This window comes from Pseudophryne corroboree, chromosome 11 (assembly GCF_028390025.1).
Source record: "Pseudophryne corroboree isolate aPseCor3 chromosome 11, aPseCor3.hap2, whole genome shotgun sequence".
In the NCBI taxonomy this organism is placed as follows: domain Eukaryota; kingdom Metazoa; phylum Chordata; class Amphibia; order Anura; family Myobatrachidae; genus Pseudophryne; species Pseudophryne corroboree.
The window spans coordinates 201,404,397-201,421,599 of record NC_086454.1 but is presented as its reverse complement, the minus strand read 5'-3'; the positions used below and the strand labels follow the sequence as shown (position 1 = coordinate 201,421,599).

The 17,203-nt window shown below is 39.5% G+C and overlaps 1 protein-coding gene across 18 annotated transcripts in view; it reads right to left on the bottom strand.

The window, feature by feature from the left end:
• The window catches only part of NRXN2 (neurexin 2), a 1,320,144-nt gene that overhangs the window by 761,669 nt on the left and 541,272 nt on the right, over positions 1 to 17,203 (bottom strand). The gene's annotated exons all lie outside the window — the stretch shown is intronic.

Below are 17,203 nucleotides of genomic sequence, written 5' to 3'. Positions count from 1 at the left end.
TTATTGACAATATATTTATGCAATTTAAAACTGTGTAAGAATGACACTATGAAGAATTTAGAGCATATGGCAGCTCAGAAATGTAAAATGTTATTGTTCACGACCATATCCAAGCCCTAAACACTTATTCTATATGTGCCAATGAATGGTGTTAGAAGGATTATCTTTACAAGTATTTTTTCATTGTGGAAACAAAATTGATTTAGTTTTACTGCTAGTCGGTTAGCTAAGTATGAATACAGAGAGCGGTATGGTCATATGAGAGGTTATAAATTGGCAATGCATAGGTATTGTACCTGCTGATCGGCCTAAAATAAAATTGCGACCTCACTAAAGTACTGATAGCAGCACGCAGCTATGCTAGAAAAGGGTTGGTGGCATTATAGCAGGGAAACCCCGTAGCAAGCCATCCACCTGGAGTAGTCACAACCAGCCTTAGGCAGTTCAAAGCATGGGAATTCCTCACTGTATAAATATAGCATCTCTCGGTCATTCACTATGGGGATCCTAAAGGAGATGATACACATCATTGTATTAGGATTGGTTTTCTTTCTTTTTTTAACCACTGGAGTTCCTACAGACGACCAGAACAGTGTCCAACCCATACACATACAGTATACATACCAGGCATTTATTTAAAAAAATAATATGGTAAATAAGCACATATGTCAAATAGGGGTATTTGCTCACATTGTGTGTGTTTGTGTGTGTGCGTGTGTGTCCAGCACTTTATTGTGGTGAACTACAGGTCCCAGTAGAGCATGCATGACAGGACACGCAGGTGCATTTTGTTGTACAAGTGTCAGCATAACCTATCAACAATTCCTATTCTGACTTTTTATTCTACAATTGCCAATACCCAACCACACTAAGACAGCCAGGGATTGCTGCAACCAGTAGTGCGCCATGGCAAAATGCAGTACTATCACTCAAAATGTCTAGTGCTTTCTGCATTAGGCTATTTTTTTTTTTATAGGTGGATGCCCCTCTGTTCTGCAGGCCACTTTGCAGAGGGACCACACATTTAGGGTTTCCCTTTTATAGTGTCACCAGCCTGGCTGGCATATCCTGGTACTGGCATCCCAAGCTTTTTTGTTTTGCCAGTACCAGCCTAGGCAAACAGTGATAGTACTGGCATTCATTGTGTTGGAAGAGGTGGACATGTTATTTTTTCCCATTTATTTTGACATTAAAAAATATACTACACTTAACAGTCATCAACATCAGATTGATGATGATGATGAGTGTCGTCTCTGCTACATGATATGCTTCAAGCGTATTATCCAGTTTTGGCTAATTATACACTTTAAGCATATTTCACTCTAATAAATGCAGCTTTTGTAGTATGCACCCTAGCAGGTGTGTTAAGATGTATGTGACGCTGCATGCTACACAATTTGCATTTTTTTTAATGTGCTTTATGCCTACATTGTTCCAAAAACTTTGTTCAACTCTCAATCAGATCCTTATTGTACAAATGTACAAATGTACACTGTGACTATCCTACAGATGATAAAAATGAGGGACAAAGCAAATGCAATTAAATATGCCACTGCAAAATAATGGATAGAATTCCACAGTAGTGGTTTCATGTCACCAGTAGAACATTTTTATAGAATGCTAGGATCCCAACTGCTGAAATTCACTATACAGAAAGACTCCATACAGAAGAGTCAGGCATCCACTTAATGGTGGCTATGTCTTTTTTCCATGCCAGATTCAGTTGTTCTTCGAATACAGACTCCGTTGCACACAGATATACAAGTGTTTCATATGAAAGTAATCCGCACAGTCTCCTGGTGTGTCCTAGTTATGTTGCTACTAGGACGCATTTCTGAAAAAATTACGCCAGACACTAGCAGAGTTGCATGGGATGTGGCAGCTCATTCACACCAGGCATCTATGGCATATTGAGGCTAGATGTATGAAGACACATCTATATACTAGATTGTTTCTATTAGTATATCTACTTAAATGATACAATATTTAGGATATTAGCAGATGCTGTGTATTGCACTCAAGATATCAGTTACTGTGCATTTGCGTAATATTTAAAAAGTCAAGGCACTTTAAAAATGGGGATACTTAAAAAAGATACATTTCTGAGAGAAAAGGAGGATTTGTAACGCATTTAGACTATTCTTTTCAAAGCTTCATGTTTTAGCCATGCAAAGCATGCTGTAGTGTGGGATGACAGTTGAATAAATGTAATTAAGCATGCTATATTTCAGTGCTACATTCACAGTATTATTATTACCTACCATCTGTGAGAAAATGTAGTCAAAGTTCCATAGACTATGCAATAGCATAGGCCACTATTAAAGGAGTACTTTGACATGTTTGTTAAGGGCTTACCTATATGCATAGCACCATGCCTTATGGAAATAGTTCATGCTTTGGACTCAGGCAGATGTAGCCGTGTAGCATGTAAAGAGAATGTGAAGCTAATTTGGCTCCACCCGCTCCCATACACCTGTGAATCACGTCATTATGCGTCCCTAAATACGTGAAGTACCCGGCCCCTCCCCAGTACTAACAATATAGTATGTTCTTTATATACTGTAGTATACTTCAGTTCATCCCAGTTGCCCGGAGACTAGTTGGAGTTTGGTGCCCCTCCCTCTTAAAAAAGGGATAAGAAATATTATGTGTGTGTGTGTGTGTGTGTGTGTGTGTGTGTGTGTGTGTGTGTGTATAAAAACACACACAATTTACAGGGCCTGAATCCGGCAGTGAATTGGCAGGGCTCCAGCTATGCTGAGTGGCAATGACCGATGGGTCAGGGCCAGACTCACGACATTCAGCTGTCTGCAGCATGCAGAATCAGCATTCACCAGTGGGTCCCATCTCACAGTCCAGCAGCAGTGGCGGGTGCACCCTTGTTTGCTGCAGCACAGACTGAGCGGTACCAGGCGGGAGCTGTCCTGTGCCCTATTGCAGGTGTTAGCAGGACTCCTGGGACAGAGCCAATTAACTCTGTTGGCTCCGTTGGAAGAGTAGCAGTCACACTTGGATCCTGTTGTGAACCACACGGTGCTGCTATACATGCAGGTGCCCCTTGAAGGCTTGGAGCCAGGAGGCAGGCATCTCCATTGAATCTGGGAGTTCCATCCCTGGTATGTTTTTATAAGTGATTTATTCAACATGGCTTGTTATGTAATTTATTGAGCTAATTAAACTTATTACAAATACGTAATTGGTCCCAATAATATCTGGTGCAACCAGCTCAGTTTATGATTGTATATTTTTGGGGGTTATTAATTCCTGTGAGGTTGCAAATTAACCACTCATTGAAACAGCGGCATATTGAACTTCTTTTGGTTGTAATAGTGCTAAGGCCTGAGTATCTAATCTATATTTTAAATCTACCCCAGATGCAGTGCAACATGGTTTTGCTATGGTTCAAATTTGATTTTTCTTTATTTTTTTGTTATCCCAACTAATGACAAAAGCAGCATGAAATATCAAAATTGAACAGTAAGCTCTGTCTTTAGATGGAAATCCTGTATACAAAATGAGACTTTGCCACATAATGGACATGCTGTAGAGACATTAGTGCAACTAATGGGGAAAGACATAAAGTGTAACCACTTGGTAGCTGTACTTTTTTTTGCAGTCTACCTGACAGACACAACACCCCAGTTATGTGTTATGTAATAAGTGGGTGCCCTACTCTTCAGTGAATCTCCCACAATCCAGCATAAGGGTTTAGTATAGATTATTTATATGGACATTTTAACACAAAGTTTAACATTTTTGAATGTAGCATGCACAATATTTAGTGTGTTAATGCACACTTTTTACTACTAAAAGTGCAATGCATGAATAATGCATCACTAAAGTATGTTTATTTTCATGCAATTGACCCATTTTCCTAAACAGTCTGTGCAGAGTATAAATGTAATTTAAGGATGAAAGATTATGATGCTTAGTTCAATTAGGTTTCCATAATACCATATGAAAGTTAAATGTCAAATAAATACCACTCATGTTCTTGACTCAGTATTTGACAATACCCATCTTTCCATTACTTAGATAAGATTACAATTATGCTATTAATCCTGCTGAAAAGTTCCCTAACATAGAGGGGCTACATACCAGTCACATGTTGTATAGTGCCTGTCACACAGTGCACCCATCCAGCCACACATCGCGCTACCCCTTCACTGTTCTGCAGCGTTCCTTGCTGTACAAATCGTAGAGTAAGTAAAATTCTAGGTACTGATTGCTTGGTTGCAGCCCTTGAATTGTCCCTGAATTTCTACATGCATCCATCTAGTCAGTACAGTAATGCAGAGGTGTTCATACCACCTGGAAGTACACTTGGTGGTTCTGGGTGTGATTAGGGACAAACTACCACTGCCAGATAAGACTGATTATCCCATCCCTCTACCCGGATCGGCTACTGCTGCTGCTGCTGTGTGATTATAGTTATTCCATTGACTATTGCTGTCTTTTTAAAATAGTAACTTTAAATTGTTTCCTTTTTCATTGTATAACATTGTTTGAAACCTAATCTGGTACTGCAAGCACACTGCATAATTTAAATGGTCATTTAATCCACCATATACTTATAAGTGCAACAAACTCACTGTATGCCTGTTGTAAGTGAAATTAAACATAAGTTTTAGCCTTCTTAATTATTTCAGAACTCCCACTACAGCCATGCTTTTAGGTGCCAGACAATTTGTTCAGTCAAAGGTCTGAACAGAACAAAGTAAAATATGTAATGAGAGTAATTTTTCACTAATTTTGCATCATGTGCATCAAAGAAGCATTCCATATGGTTATTTTTATTTCTCATATGAATTATTCATCTTCTCTTTCCATTACGTCAGAACAAGAGAGAAGGAAGATTTTAGGTAAGTATTTATTATGCAAGCTTTACTTATAAATGATTAGGTCCATAATTAACAATTTAGGCAGCAATAAGAGTAATTTATTATTTTAGAAAATAAGGAACATATATTTGTTTTTATGCTACTGAGGACAGAGCTATTTATTACTACTGGGTAAGATTTAGTAGATTTGCACCATGTGTGTTCAGTACAATAAGGTGCAATTTAACCAGTCCTTAGAGATGCATCCATTTTTGACTTAGCCATTGGCCAGGAGCAAGATTCCACTTCGATAAAGATTGCAGTCACATTTCTAAGTATATAGATTTTAAGTTGCATATACCTTAAGATACAATACATGCAGTTGAAATGTGGACAGCTAAAATGTAGGTGTAGTAAGGACCTAATTTGGCAAATATGCCAATTTACATGTGACACTTCACAGCTGTAGTTTTAAGTTGAATTCTAAACCAAGCTCTCAGTGTAGAAATTTGTCTTTGATATCAGTTATATAGTTTAATTATTATTATTATTATTATTATTATTATTACTATTATGCGGGACATTTGTAACTAAACTCAGTTGTGGTACATTAGCATGATTGTACATTAAGTGACTTTTGACCTATGGTTCTAAAAGAGGAATCATGTGATTGTCCCAAGTGTAAACGAGTTCCGCTAACATGTGTGTCAGTATTTCTTAACATTCCTCAAAGCCCTGTCTCACAGTGCTCACACAAATGCACAGTTATCCAGAGGGAAAAAAATCATTTATCATCATAACAAATGAACAGCACAATATTTCTGCACCAAATGCACCTATGGTCAGATGAACAGGTAACCCTGATGATGACATATAGTATTTGGCACTGAAATGTTGGGATGTCCATGTACTGTAAGTGATAAAGACCATAAATGTCCCAATTTCTTTTTCAATGGCCTCTTTAATTTTATACAATGGAAGAATGTTATTAAATTTGGTGAACAGTTGTGCAAAAAGTTTTTATAACCTATAGGGGGTTATTCAATTAGCTCAAAGCTATTGAATTCACTCCCCTGCCTATTCAATTAAGGTCCATTTTTCAAGGCATTTTCGTCAATGTCTTTTTACCTTTTTTTTTTTTACTGAAAAGGCATTGGTGAAAAATGCCTCAAAATCGTCGAAAACGGACCGCGTTTTGCTGGCGCGGGTGAAAAAACAGGTGGATTCACCGATCCACAAGTTTTTCGCTCCTGCTGCATTTTTTGCCTAGGCAAAAAAACATCCCTGCTATTGAATAGCGAAAAGTCCTGTTTTTTTCACCTAGGCGGAAAAGACAGACCTTATTGAATACCCCCGTAGACTCAATCTCATTATAGAAGTACAGTTTGGAGAATGAAAGCTGTGTTTTCAGCACAGTTTTGACATATTGGATGTCTCCTTTACTGTATATGGATTTTGATTATTAATTTTTATTCTGCAAAGACCAATACAACTAGTATTTTCTGGTGAGCCATTTTATTCTACTTGCATCACTGAGCAACCACCATGGCTTTAGTTGAGCTAAAAGGATCTCAAATTCTTCCACTGTGAATAAACTATAGTAAAAGCCCTTTAAAACACAACATATTCACATGTTAAATACTTTAAAAACCGCCTCACAGCCTCAAACAACAAAAGGTTTCATGCTCGCTAAGGAATTGCAGAAAAATAAATACAAAGTATTTCTTGTATGAATGCATCTGAATTCATTGCTCTTCGTGGTACACCCCGTACCTATGTCAAATATTGGACATAAAGGGGCTCATGCAGAGTTGGCCTCATTTTAGGTAAAAAGTGTCAGAATATACAAGTGTAATTGCATGTGTATGCTAAGTCAGCTGTACAATATCTCAAGTAGTCTGATATGCACCAGGTTACTCCAGTACTCAAGTCACTTTACCGAATTTGTTCAGAATAGAACACAGTATATAAGTGTCTGGCAGTGATATTAATAAATGTAAACGTCACATTTAGCATGTAAAATTCAAATAAATGGTGATACAGTAAAAAAAATAAAAGTGCTAATTAAATTAAAATAAATACAAACATCCGTTGTCTTCCTCTTTAAAAAAAAAAGGGAAAATTCTTAAGAGCGTCAGTCTCAATGCAAATATCATTTAATAGATACAGACATAGACTGATGTATTTTTTTGTTTGTTTTTCTTATTCAGAGACCTAATGGTTCATTGATGGCACACAGCCCTGATTTTTTTTCTTTCTCCCTGGCATGGAGCCTATCTCCAAGTCCTGACGAGACCCGCAAAGCCCCCCCACTACCTCTGATTGACCCTCTTACTGTAAGTAATAGAGCAGGGATGACCATCAGTGTTCAAAACAATTAATAGTTTCTTACTATTGAGGATAAACACCAGTGGTACAATCAAAGGTGACCATTTATGGCGCAGTTGTTATTTCTCTTCTGACCATTTATGGTTAACCCACCGATGGCCAGTCTACTTCATATACTATAACTGTCACATTTGTGAAAGTGCACAATCAGAAGTGACTGCTGTTTGTCATCATCATTAGCATGCATTTAGCATAAGGCATGGTGCTCCCATAATAGATACTCCTCCTGACAGGAGCATATGCTTCTATGTCCAGTCACATTAATGAACTCCGTCTAAGCATAGGAAGTCACCAGCTGAAAATGTGTCCAACTCTACATAGGGACTACATGAGTTCTATGAAGAACAATTTGTATGTCTCCCCCCACAATTCCTATACTCAAGATGAATTCACCCATTATATGGTTTATTCTATTTTAATTAGGTTTTATGTTACATACATTAAACAATAAAGTATGCGAGAGTTGGACAAAACTCAGAGCTAGCGGCATAAGGATAGTCTGAGCAGTAGATGCAGTCACTATATGGCCAAAGGCCTCTAGGGCACTGCACTTTCACAAAATGCTATCCTGCCCATATTAAGCAGCTAAATTACTAAATTATGGATACAGATGTGTCCTCATACATCTATATATGCCACACAGCGGGATATGCCTGGCATGAGTTAGCTGCCAGGTCCCATGCATCTTCACTAGGGCAGTTGTCTTTTTTGCCGAAAAATGCAACATGCTGTGACTAGGATGCACCAAGAGACTGTACTTATTAATTTAATATGTGGCACTTGTATATTTGTATGTGACTGAGTTTCTGTAGAACTTGGCATGGAAGAAAAATCACAGCTGATGCATCGTAGCACTTAGTATGCAGATTCAGAGCCTTAGTCGCACACAGACATACTGTACAACTTTTCCATAACAAAGTAATCAGCACAGTTTCAACGGGACTAAGACTAATTTTTGGCAACAAAAGATGCAAAATAGACGCTGATACTAGCAGAGTCTCATGGGACCTAGCGCGTCAAGAGGGGCTGTTTGGCCACTAGAATTTGAATCCTGTCAAAGTCTCTCAAATTCTTACGCTTGCCCACTGCTCTTGCTTCCAATACATCAACTTCAAGTACTGAATGTTCACTTGCTGCCTAATATATCCCCACCCCTTGACAGGTGCCATTGTAACAAAATACTGTTATTCACTTCCTCTATCAGTGGTTTTAAAGCTGGGGCTGATGGGTGGGTGTAAGTGAAGAGTTCAATAGGCAAATAAATGTTACTGCCCCTTCAATATATTGCTATGGTGCCCATTTTTTCCTACCTAGACTCCTCAGGGCACAACGCTTCTACGGCATCTACAGTACAACAAAGCTTACAGCAAGTGCATCCTATCCTTTAGCATGTGGCAGAGGTAGACAAGAAATTATTTCCTTCCTCTCAAATCTGTTAGTTTGCTGCATGAAAAGGCAGGAGAGCTGTTCTCTGCATATTAATCTGCTGCTCTCCAACCATCATTCTTTCTCAGTGACTGTGCACAGGAGTAACTCCTCATCAATATCCTCCCTCTATGTGGAATACGTAGTCTGCTTCAGAACAGGTAAAGCACCCTGATCACTGATATGCAGCTCTGACATTGATAGCAGTCCTCATCCTCCTCCATTCCTGCTTTGGCTTCCCCTCTCTAACCTGCTGACCTGATGACAGAGATGAGATGCCCCCTAGCTGAAAAGTGCACCATTCTACATGTGCAACCAGCTGGAGAAACAGACAGAAGAGTAAGGAAAAGAGGGCTATTCATTTAATGTTAGGGTGGTACCTACTGTATTAACTTATTTGTAACTTTGTTTTGGGAGAATAATTGTTTACTAAATGTGGGCTATTAAATTTGAATTCCTATTACACTATGTAGACAAAAGTGATTGTACACCTACCCCCACCCCCTTCTGCAGTAGACATGTTTGTGAAGATATAAAATGGGCAGAGGGGCACTACTTAGACTGCTCAGGGCATTACGCTTCTATGGCATCTACAGTAAAGCAAAATGGCTTGCCGGAAGGAGCTAACCAAGTTTGCAAAAGTGGATCATCATAGACTGCACAATGTCATGTTTCCAGGGTGACACTGGACTGGTATACAGATAATTTGTTGGCCAGCTCAGACTGAGCGACGGGTACGTTCTAGACTGACTCAACCTTTTTCAGTGTCGCAGTTGGTCACCGTACTTAAGGCGGAATGGCAAAACATAGCACCTGCTATTGTCCAGGAACTTGTGGACAGTTTGCCAAGAAGGATGTCTGTAGTAATCACTGCACGTGGTGGACCTACAAAGTACTGACTTCAACAAAATTTTGTTAATCTATTTGCTGTTAGTGTTCAATCACTTTTGTCTACATAGTATATTTATTGGGTTGGATTTTGAGGGTGATATAGGTGTGTTCACTTATTGCTAGACTTCAATGTTTCTTGTACCTACAGTATGCATTGTACGGTTAGCTTTGTCCAAGTAGGGCACCAACATGCAAGGATCCTTATAAGAAGCTTAAGACACAGGCAGCAGCAAGTTGTAAAATCATCAAGAATTAGAGAGTAGGCAACTGTTCTGACTTTGGTGGGGCTGTCCCTGTTTTTGTTGGACATCCAACCAAGTCAAAAACATCTAAATCCTGACTTTTAGAACTGACTCTTTCTGCATAGCTTAAGAATATTTGGTGAGGTTTGTAAATCACCAATCACATACAGTATAATGGGTCGTATTCTCTTTCAAACATGAAAAGTCGACATACAGTACAGTATATGGTGTATTTGTAAAACTGGGATAAGCCCTTTCTCTTGCTTTTTAAATGGATTTTGGATTTTATCAGTTTCACACAATACACCAGGAGGTAAATCACAGAGAAATCAGTGATTTCTATTCAGGACCATTTCTGACAGCGACTATAAAGTGCCATCTTAACCAGGGCCATCTTAACAGCAGTGTAGGCCCCCGGGCACAGCAATGCACTGGGGCCCCAACCAATTCTCCAGTGGTAGGGGTAGGGGGTGCTTTCAGTGTCAGCTTTGATGTCCCACAGGCGGTAGGGGGTGTTCTATCTTCCGCTCAGCATGTAGGACATGGAGCAGTCATTTCTGCTCATTACTCCTTTACTGCACAGATGTGGTTAAACTGTAGAAGGGGGCATTAGTCTGAATGACGGGGTCCCGGTACATGACTTCCCAAGTGGTAAGGGGTGCTACGCAGATGAGTGGTGGACAGTGGAGTTAGCTTAATATTCACCTTTTTCTGGTGGGAGGACTGCTTGCTTGACTGCAGATATCTCAAGTTCCTGAAAATAGATTTCTTAGCTTTTGGGATAAAAAAAACTAGAGTCCCACCTTTAAGGAGGTACTGGGGACTTGGGGATCAGAGTTCAGGAGCCAGAGCAATCCTCCAACAAAAATATAAAACTGCATACCAGGCGTGTGGAGCTGGAGCAAGGACCAGCTGCTTGAAGGCTGATATCTCTGGTTCTGGGCACAGTAGAGACAAGCTGCCAGTATCCACCAAAAGGGGAGAGTCCCCAGCTTTTGGAATATAGCCTCAGAAAAACTCTAAAGGAGGGTACTCACGGAGCGATCGCTGCTTAAAATCTAAGCAATCTGACTAGATTGCTTAGAATTTAAGCATGATCTGTCCGTGTGTACCCCCCACAGCGATAGCGATGCGCTGCCCCGCGCATCACTATCGCTGGTGCTAGATTGGCCTGCATGCAGGCCAGTCTAGCACATCGCTCATTTCACCCACTGGGTGAAATGAGCGGCCCCCCGTCTCCCCACGCACGCTCAGCACACATCGCGCTGTGCTGAGTGGGGGGGGAGATGTGTGCTGAGCGGTTCGCTCAGCACACATCCCTCCCCAAATCGGACCTTGATTACGGCCCTTTAGTTATACAGAACTTGAGATATCTGGCTGAGAAGAGCAAATAAAAGGCTTTGACAGGGACCACTGCTTTGAAGTTGGATATCTCCGGTTCCCTAGGGCTGATTTTCAAAAATCTGGTACCCCTGGGAAGAGGGGACCCTCAGCTATCATCCTAGGGACCTTATACTCCTGGGACACTTGGGCAAGAGCCCATTGAGCCCATATGAAAAGACGGCCCTAGTCTTAACAGCAGTGTAGGATCCTGGGCAAAGCAATGCACTAGAGCCCCTACCCATCCTCCAGCAGTAGGTGCGGGGGGTGCTATCAGTGGCAGCTTTGATGTGCCATGGGAGGCAGAGAGTGCTATCTTCTGCTCAGCATGTAGGACCTGAAGTAGTAACCTCTGCTTATTACTTATTTACCACACAGATGGTGGGAGATGGGGTGGGAGGGAGAACAATAAACTGTAGAATGGGGCAAAGTGCTGAATGAAGGCTCACAGGTACATGACTTCCAGGGTGGTAGTGGGTGTCTAACACGTAGGGGAAGGGTGGATAGCGGAGTGGGCTTAATATTTATCATTTTCAGGTCTGAGAGCAGTCTGCTTGACTGCAGATATCTTTAGTTCCTGGAAATAGATTTCTTTGCTTTCCATGTGATTAAAGACTAGAGTGTCCCACCTTTCAGGAGGTACTGGGTAGTTGGGGATTAGAGTTCAGGAGCTAGAGCAATCCACCGACTAAAATATAAAACTGCATAGCAGGCGTGTGTGGAAGTCTGTTATCTTTGGTTCTGGGTATAGTAGAGACAAGAGGCAGTTTTTGTAGAATACCATCAAAGTCAGACAGAACCCGAGATACAGATGAAGCCATGCTAATCGTGGTTTCTGAGCCCGGTGAGGTGGACTCCCGGGCACGAATGGGATGCGCGTGAATCGTAGATGCAAACACACCCTATTCATGGTGAACATTGCAGTGGCCCCACCTGTGATGTAGCCTCGCTCAATGAGCATGCCTCCATCTGTATCTGGCTTGGAAGAGCAATTAACAGGCTCAAATGGGGACCTCTGCTTTGAAGTCGCATATCTCAGATTCCCCAGGGCTTATTTTCAAATATCTGGTACCCATGGAAAAAGGGGAGCCTCAGCTCCCTAGGGCCCTTATACTCCTGGGACCCTTGGACAACTGCCCATTGAGCCCATACGAAAAGACGGCCTTGATCCCACTAGTCCTCTGTGGAGATAACAGCTTAACTCAGTATAACATAGAATGTTGTTAGATATAACCAACAATGGGATACAGTGAAGCCAGGGAGGCTTTGCAGGATCTGTACTTGTTGACACATGAGTAGATATCGGCATAGCACATGTACCATTCACCAGCAACTTAACGACAGTGGGAAAACCTTTGCAGAGGACCAGGGTTTTTGCTAATGCTCTAATAGGAGCCCCAGTATGTTGCAGTACTATATTTTTTATCCCTACAATATGCAGAGATACATTTCTGTAGTTACCTCTGTATTTTGTTAAATTAACCACTTGGAATTCAACTGTCTTAAGAACAACCGCCAATCTACCACTGATTAATATTTGGCCCTTACCACTGGTCGCTTGGAAAACTCAACAAAAGACCGGGTATATCCAACTTGGCCCACTTCATGTTTGGCCAAATTCACCACAGATCCAGTTATTCATGCCAAAAAAAAACAGATTGTTGCATATGTGTGTGTGGTTAGCTTTATTCAGTTAGCTTCACATAAAAAAGTTATTTACCTATATTTTATTAACACCATCTTCTATCTTATTTTAAAACTTCACACAAGCTTTTAAGGCTAATCTAGTTATGACATTAGAACTACAATACAAATTACTAAATGTAAAATATTTGGACACAAATGAAGATTATTACACTAAGAATGGTATATCACTTATAAATGTATCACTAGGGCTGGGGGAAGGATGTTAGACATCCTAAGCTAACCCTAACAGAATGCCTTTCATTTATCCGGTGCTACAGGTTGGCAGAGAGAGGAGGGGGGTGGCCGTCTCAGTGCTGCTGCTGCAACTTCTTCTCAAGTCAGTGATAGGTTGAGAGTGCTGTGGCCATCCCAAAAGGGAGCAGCAACTGGCAGCATCACTAGCATGGTAAGAAGCATGTAGAATGTGCTAAAAATTAAACACACCACCTCACTTACACTTTATCAATAAATAAGGCAAAATGTTGGCACTCTAGATGACCACTTGAGTTTGTCTTATGATAGCAATTATCACTGGTACAATAACAGATTATGTACTGTTGCATAAGTGGAGTAATAAATCTGTTATTGTTGCATATTAATAAACAGGGGGGCAAAATATTTTCTGCTTATATTTTCTCCATGCACTTTTTAGTAATGCTCTCCAGATATTAAGGAAAGGGTATCACCATGATTTCTGTACTCCCATACATACACCCAGAGTCGAGATTTTGCTGATGTCATTGCTAGATTTAAAGTTGCAATAATTTAAAAGGGTAGTTTTGCATTTTCAATTATTGATGCTTTAAATCTAGCAGCTACAGTAAATCGACAAAATCTCACAAGTGTCTGCAACTCACAGACTATTACATATAACTCATAGAGTTAAAATATACAGGACATTACTGTATTTGTATTGCATTGCCCTTATTATAGATATTCTAATATTCCATTATAAAAGCATTTTAAATATCATCATATAGAAAAAATCATACAGTAAGGGCCCATACATACTCCCAATATACAGTCTTGCTGTCCGGTGGCTACTGCATTGAAAGCCTTTATTTTTGGAAATAAAACAACAGTATACTGTAACTCAAATCCTACAACAGCACGCTACTAGTAAAAGCTGCTTAACAGATGTAAGGCAGAATCATAGTTTATTGCAGAATTTAGTAATGAAAATTACATATTTAATGAAATTATTATTGCAAAATAAATTATAAGCAATCCCCAAATGTATATAGCTACTACAACTGCTTCACATGTTTCTTTGTTGTACAGTGTTTGTGTATATATTGGAATTAAACCCACATTAATTAAGATGTATACACCAGCACAGTGTCCTTCCAAAGTCTCCCCATAATTGGAAAGGTTTAAGGTTAAAGGTTAGAGTTAGGAAGGGGAGAAGCTTTGCGGTTACGGGACGGGGGTGATAGTTAGGGGAGGTACAGGGAAAGATGTATAGTATTAGTGAGAAGTTAGTGGACCCCCTCAGAGGAACAGACCAGACACAAAAATGTTGATTAGTAAACAAGTCATTAATTAGATTTCAGTTTATTAGTAATCAAACCTCAAGTTAAACATGTCACAGATCACAAGAGAGGGGACATGCAGGAGGGGGGTAGGATCATGCAATTAATACTTCCATGAACAAAGAGAAAGAATACCCTTGGCCAGGGAAGAATTAAATTGTCAGGCATGCGGTTAATGAGGTTAATGGAGGTAAGGGGTGGTCCATTCATTGCATGCTAAAGCCTCATGCTTGTGAAGAGATAGCAGCCAGGTGCATTTTATAACAGTAAGGAAGATGTGCTAGAGTCAGGCATAGAGAGCTGTGTAAGGGCAAATAAACTGAGGAATGTAAGATTATTATGAGAAATAAATAAAGTGAGATTGTAATATAGTAATGCAATAGGTAAATAAGTGACAATATTTGTGAAATAAGAGAGAGAATGTGGAGGAACATGTGAAAAGGAAAATAATATGGAGAAAGATTTTGTGTGGGTCATCGAGGGTCAATAAAAGAGAAGATAAAACATTTCTCTTATCTCTCATTGCACGTTATGACTCAAGTGGAGAGGAGGACAGAGATATTAGAGCATGTATCAAGGAGAACAGTTATGTTAGTGAGGTTACGAGAGGGGTTAATGTGACGGGAATGAACTGTGTTAAATCATGCCTTGTTACAGCCCCCTCCCACTTATAACATGCATTGTCTAAGAAGAAGGGTGATCTATAATGGCAGCCAAATTGATCCACTGAAAAACAGCAATAGACAGGTGTAGAGAGACAAGGATGGCTGGAGGAGTTAGGGGAACCGCTACATGATCATCTGAGTATAATGGGAGTACTATGTATAAGTGGCAGTAGTATGTTTACCCCAGAGGCCACACCCCATAACCAGCTCTAATGGCTGCCATGAAAGACCCCACCCTCCAACCTCAGCCCATCCATTAATACAATAAGCAGTGTTTAATGCTGGGAGAGTATGTGCATGAGTCAGTGAGGTTACTGAGAAAGAGAAATAGAGAGAAGACAGGAAGGGATGAGGACTGGAGAGCAGAAATTAAATGTACACAAAAATGGTATATGAATAAATTAAAAAAATTCAAAAAATTAAAAATGAGATCATAATCTAAAGCTATACAACTATAAAGACTGACCCTGGAAACTGCACAGCTAATTGAAGTAAACCTTATAACTATAACTATACCTAAGCATCCAACAGACTGAGTGTATAGTTTCAGTCTCTGCATGCTGTATTTACCATGTGATTACACTATGAATAATCACCACATGATGTCACTCTAATCTCAGACCGTAAAGGAAGTCTTTCTGCAGCATACATTTGCCAGACTTCACTTATTTATGTATGCCAGTATGACTTGTTTCCACATGTTTTCAGCAGAACAACAGATGCATGAAATACTATTACTGCATACTTACCTACTCTCTTGGAAGGTGCAGGAGACTCTCAGTTTTTTGGGTAGTCCCCCGGCCCCTAGAAGATTGAGTGCATCTCCCACATTCTATCCACTTCCTAATGCAGTGATCAGGGTGGGGAGATACAGTAGTACCGGTTATCACTGGTTCATAGAGAGGGAATGTGGATAAAAGATGCACATTGCATCATTTTTGCCACGCCTCATAAAACCCGCGATTAGCTTTATTTTGCATGTTACCTACACTGGTTGTCTTTAGTAGCCATACAGCAGCATGAAACATATACCATACTACATCAGTTATAGGCAACCTGATACACACAAAGGGCTGCCCTCTAACCTTAAAAGGGCCAGACATTACTCTTATTCTCAGTAGTAAACCAAATTAATACACCTAATTAATGACTTATCAGTAGGCCTTTTAAACGAGTGATACAAACTACAGTATAACAAACAGTTATGACAACAAAGCAGGGAAGAGCTGTAAGTCAAGGCTTGGGGGCTGCTTGCTGCTCAGCACTGTATTATATAGTCACTATAAAATACACACTACAACAAACACTGCTCATTGGTTATATCTATTACATCTGTTTGAGAGAACATTAACACAAAATAGGGTCAATATACTGATAACAATAATGAAGCTTAAAAAAAATCACACAATTAAAATTATTTATAATGAAGGAGCTTTGCGACTCAATCTAAGACCACATGGTGTTACTACTATTCCAATACATCTACAGGGAATATGTGCATGTCATTTCATAAAACTGCACATTGCTGAATGCATTCTGCAACATACAGCTTGACCACACGGGGGCAACACATTTCTAAAAACACACCGAATGCATGAAACAACCACTGAGCCAACATTAGTCACTGACACCCATGGTGACTACTAGCAGACAACAGTAAGCAAGTGCGTTATGTGTTCATAAGAGCATGTAACGTCTTATGAACGAGCAATACATGTGGAAAATGTAACAGTCATTATTTAGTTCTCAAATAATAGTTTTAATGTACAATACTTTAATCCAGAGTATGTCACTTAGACACTATCAACTGACTCTATTTTCCTTATGCAATATCCTTAATAGATAATAGATCTAAATGTGTTTTATATTGTATTAACTAAACAAATGATATAGACTTACATATAGGCTATAAATAATAATAATAATAATAATAATAATAATAAACAGACCTTAAATGTGAGTTTGAAATGAGATCATAAAATAATTGTTTCTAAAAATAAAGAATAATAAAGTAAAACTTATATAATAATTAAATAATTCGAAAAATTAAAAAAAAGGTAAATAAATTGTAAAACATGTGAAAGTGATACTGAACTAGAGATAAAGATAGTCAAAGGTGATAATCTCTTTTGGAAGAAAGACAGTAAGGATTTTGTACAGAACAGAGTTTGAGG